Here is a 5214-nt window from a genome sequence, read left to right as displayed (position 1 = left end):
AAGCTGTCTGAATGTTTTACTCACTCAAAGTATCAAATAATTTTATTGAAATTCTGTTAGTTGAATTTTATTGAAATTTTATTGAAATTCTTTTAGGGTAGCTAAAATAAAATAAAAAAGGTTAAAATACCAAGTATTGATGAGACGGTGGCACAGCTGGAACCCTCCTGCCTTTCAGGGTGGATGCTCCATGGGCTCCACCCCTTGGGAAACTGCTGGGCTGCACCTACTCAAGCTAAGTGCATGCTCTCCTTGAAGGCACGAGCAAGACAAGTGCATGCACATCTGCACAAAGAGAAGCACAGGCTGCTCAAAGCAGCTTGGTTCCTTAGAACGAAGAACGGGAAACAACTCAAATATATACATCAAAAATAGAATGGATAAATAAGTTATGGTCGTCTGGGCACTGCGGCTCACACCTGTAATCCCAGCACTTTGGGAGGCCGAGGCGGGTGGATCACAAGGTCAGGAGTTCAAGACCAGACTGACCAACATGGTGAAACCCCATCTGTATTAAAAATACAAAAAAAAATTAGCCGGGCATGCTGGTGTGTGCCTGTAATCCCAGCTACTCAGGAGGCTGAGGCAGGAGAATCGCTTGAACCAGGAGGTGGAGGTTGCAGTGAGCCAAGATCGCACCATTGCTCACCAGCCTGGGTGACAGAGCGAGACTCCGTCTCAAAAAAAAAAAAAAAAAAAAAAAGGTATGGTATATTCATCAGTAGAATACTGCTCAGCAATAAAAAATAACAACAACATCAATGAATCTCATAGATGTTGTGACCAAGAACCCAGACAAAAAACAGAACTCACTATATGATCCTATTTACATAAAGTTCCAAAGATAATCGACAGTGAGAGAATTCAGTACAGTGGTTACTTTTCTGTTGGGATGGCAGAAGTGCCGCCTTGTAAGGGGCTCAAGAAAGTACTCCAGGGTCATGGAAATGTTCTATCTCTTATTCCACATATATGGAAAAATTCATCAAGCTATTTATCTAACAATGTGTGTACTTGATGTACTTGATGTAAAGGTTCTAACTCCATTACAAAAAAATTCAGCCTGGTCAACATGGTGAAATCTTGTCTCTACAAAAAAAAAAAAAAAAAAACACACAAAAATTAGCTGGGTGTGGTGGTACACGCCTATAGTTCCAGCTACTAGGGAGGCTGAAGTGGGAGTATCACTTGAGCCTGGGAGTTTGAGGCTGCAGTGAGCCATAAGCATGCCACTGCACTCCAGCCTGAGTGACAGAGTAAGACGTTGTCTCAAAACAATAAAATATAATACAATAAAAATAAAAAGAATTCATCAGAACAATTTGACAGTTCCTCAAAAAGTTAAAATAGTTACAACATGACCCAGTAATTCCACTCCTAGGTATATAGCAAACAGAATGGAAAACAGAGGCCCAGACATATATCTGTACACAAATGTTCATGGTAGCATTATTTTCAATAGCCAAAAGGCAGAAACAACCCAAATGGCCATCCAGAAATGAATAAACAATTGTGGCATAGCCAGGCAACCAAGTATTATTCAGCCGTGAAAGGAAGGAAGTTCCAATACATGATGTAATATGGATAAACTTTGTAAACATGCTAATTGAAAGAAGGTGGACACAAAAATCACACACTGTTATGATTTCATTGATATGCAATGTCCAGAGGCAAATCCAAAGAGGCATAAAGATGACTCATTGCCAGGGGCTGGCAGGAAAGGGATGAGGACTGACTAGGTAACAGGTGCAGAGCTTCCGTTTGGGGTGATGAAGGTGTTCTGGGACTGCAGAGTGGTGATGCATGCACAGTGAGAATGTATTAAAAGCCACTGAATTGTACATTTTAAAGTTGGTTAATTATATGTTATGTAAATTTCACCTTGTTTTTTTTTTTAATTTCTTTTCTTTTTTTTTTGAGACGGAGTCTCACTCTGTCACCCAGGCTGGAGTACAACCTACACCTTCCCGGGTTCAAGTGATTCTCCTGCCTCAGCCTCCCAAGTAGCTGGGATTATAGGTGTCTGCCACCACACCGGGCTAATTTTTGAATTTTTAGTAGAGACGGGGTTTCACCATGTTGGCCAGGCTGGTCTGGAACTCCTGACCTCAGGTGATCTGCTCTCCTTGGTCTCCCAAAGTACTGGGATTACAGGCGTGAGCCACTGCACCCGGCCTGTCTTCAACTTTTAAGTTCAGGACGTGCAGGTTTGTTGCATAGGTAAATGTATGCCACGGTGGTTTGCTGCCAAGATCATCCCATTACCTAGGTATGAAGCCCAGCATCCATTAGCTATTGCTCCTGATGCTCTCCCTCCTCACCCCGCAAGAGGCCCCAGTGTGTATTGTCCGCCCCGCCCCCCACCCCTGCCATGTGTCTATGCGTTGTCATCATTCAGCTCCCACTTATAAGTGAGAGCATGTGGTGTTTGGTTTTCTGTTTCTGTATGAGTTTGCTGAGGGTGATGGCTTCCAACTCCATCCATGTCCCTGCAAGGACATGATCTCATTCCTTTTTATGGCTACATGGTATTCCATGGTATATATGTAGCACACTTTCTTTATCCTATCATTCATGGGCATTTCTGTTGATTCCATGTCTTTGCTATTGTGAATACTGTGCAATGAACATATGCATGCATGTATCTTTATAACAGAATTATTTATATTCTTTTGCGTATATGCCCAGTAATGGGATTGCTAGGTCAAATGGTATTTCTGTCTCTAGATCCTTGAGGAATCGCTACATTCTCTTCCATAATGGTTGAACCAATTTACACTCCCACCAACAGTGTAAAAGCATGCTCCCCTACCCAGCTGTGAGGCAGTTGCTCACGAGTTCTCAGAAATACCTTCCTAGCACCTGCCGCAGGCCCCTGTGTGACTCTCTTTCTCGCAGGCATCGTGTTACAGCCTTGTCTTCACGTCCTGTGGCTGCTTTCTTGCGCACTGCAGCCACGTCTGCAACGTGCCCTCTTTGGGGCCTGCTGCACCCACCATGCACCAAGCATGAGCTGGGTGCTCAAAGAGAAGTGAGCTCCGGCAACATTCAGGAGACTGCATGAGGCAGACCCTCAGGGAGTTGGTGTTGAGGCCTCCTTCTCCCCGTCCTGTCCCCATTTCCAGTCTACAACCATGCTCTGCCAATCTCATCCCCTGAGGAGCCCCCAAACGCATTGGCAGTGCTCCAGCCCTGTCACTACCATCTCATCCCAGCCAGTGCTGCCTCTCCCAGGACAGCTGTCCCTCTTCTGCGATCACTTCATAGCTATCCATCCTCCACGTTGAGGCCAGAACCATCTATGGAATCATGAATAGCAGCCAATCACAGTGAGCCTCACTAACTTCCAGGTGCTGGTCTAAGGGCATCGTGCATATTAACCCATTTCAGCTTCTTTTTTTCGACAGAGTCTCGCTCTGTCGCCCAGGCTGGAGTGCAGTGGCACGATCTCAGCTCACTGCAAGCTCCGCCTCCTGGGCCCATGCCTCTCTCCTGCCTCAGCCTCCCGAGTAGCTGGGACCACAGGCACCCGCCACCACGCCTGGCTAATTTTTTGTATTTTTAGTAGAGATGGGGTTTTACTGTGTTTGCCAGGATGGTCTCGATCTCCTGACCTCATGATCCGCCCGCCTCGGCCTCCCAAAGTGCTGGGATTACAGGCGTGAGCCACCACGACCGGCCCAGGCTAAATTTTGTATATTTAGTAGAAATGAGGTTTCACCATGTTGGCAAAGCTGGTCTCGAACTGCTGACCTCAGGTGATGTGCCCCCCCCCCCCGCCTCTCAAAGTGCTGGGATTATAGGCATGAGCCACCATGCCCGGCCTATTTCAGCTTCTTAACCAACCCATGGCAGATGGCACAGAAGAGGAAACTGAGACCCACACAATAAGTCATGTGCTTTAAGTCCCGTATCTCAAAAGTGGCGGTAGCAAGACTTGAACCCAAGTTGTCAGACTCCAAACCACCTGCTGTGAACCACACACCATGCGCACAGGCTGTCTGGGGCTCTCTTTGCTTCCATGTCCAGCTAAAGTGGCTTTGCAGGGGCAGGATCTGTGTTTCCAAGGATCCTTCTTTCATGGGCTTCAGGTTAGTTTTGCAAGGAGAGGTTCTTGTGAGAAACCTGGACAGTGGAAGAAAAGAAGGAGCTGCTGATCTCCAAGGCAGCTGCAGCCAGGAGCACGGGAGACCTGAGATTTCCCAGGGGCTTCTCGGTGATCTCCTGACAACCACAAACCCGGCCGGAGCTTCTTCTTGAGCCCTCTGTGAAGCAGACCATGATCTTTCCTGGCAACACCTCCATCCTTCACTACCTTTGCTCCTGCAAAAGCCCTCAGTTCCTCAATTAAACCCTACAAACTTGGAGTACCTAGAGTAGCTTCTATTTCCTAAGCTCTGATCCACTGCCATCCACTATTGATGCCTGAGGCATACAGATCATTTCAACCGCCACCTCATGATTGCTCTTAGACAAGGACCAACACCCGCACCAGTCCCACACCCGCACCAGTCCTGCAGGTGCTACTTGCTCTGCTCCACGGTCCTCTCCAGCCTCCTCTCCCCATTTCCTGTCCTGCTCCCGATACCTCTCTGCTGTCCAGCTTCACCCACTTCTGAGGTCACCATGCTTCCTTGGAACATCTGTATCTGCAGTCCCTTTTGCCTGAAACTCTCTTCTCTGCCACTCAGACCAGGTAACTTCTCATCTGTCAGACTTCAGCTCAGACATCACCTCCTCCATGAAGCCATCCCTGATTCCCCAAGGGGGAATTCCTCAAGGGATGCCCTTGAGGTTTAGGGCACTGGTCACCTTGTTATTTGTGTGGTTGTGATATGGTTTGGCTGTGTCCCCACCTAAATCTCATCTTGAATTGTATTAAGATGATTAATAGTTCCCGTAATCCCCATGTGTCATGGGAGGGACCCGGTGGGAGGTAATTGAATCGTGGGAGTGTTTACCCTAATGCTGTTCTCAAGATAGTGAGTGAGTTCTCACAAGAGCTGATGGTTTTATAAGGGACTTTTCCCCTTTTTGCTCAGCACTTCTCCTTGCTGCTGCCATAGGAAGGACCTGTTTGCTTCCCCTTCCGCCATGATTGTAAGTTTCCTGAGGCCTCCCCAGATATGCTGAACTGAGGGTCAATTAAACCTCCCTTCTTTATAAATTACCCAGTCTCGGCCGTACGTGATGGCTCACGCCTGTAATCCCACC

This window comes from Rhinopithecus bieti, unplaced genomic scaffold (assembly GCF_001698545.2).
Source record: "Rhinopithecus bieti isolate Rb0 unplaced genomic scaffold, ASM169854v2 scaffold_33652, whole genome shotgun sequence".
Classification (NCBI taxonomy): Eukaryota; Metazoa; Chordata; class Mammalia; order Primates; family Cercopithecidae; genus Rhinopithecus; species Rhinopithecus bieti.
Note: the sequence above shows the minus strand (reverse complement) of the source record.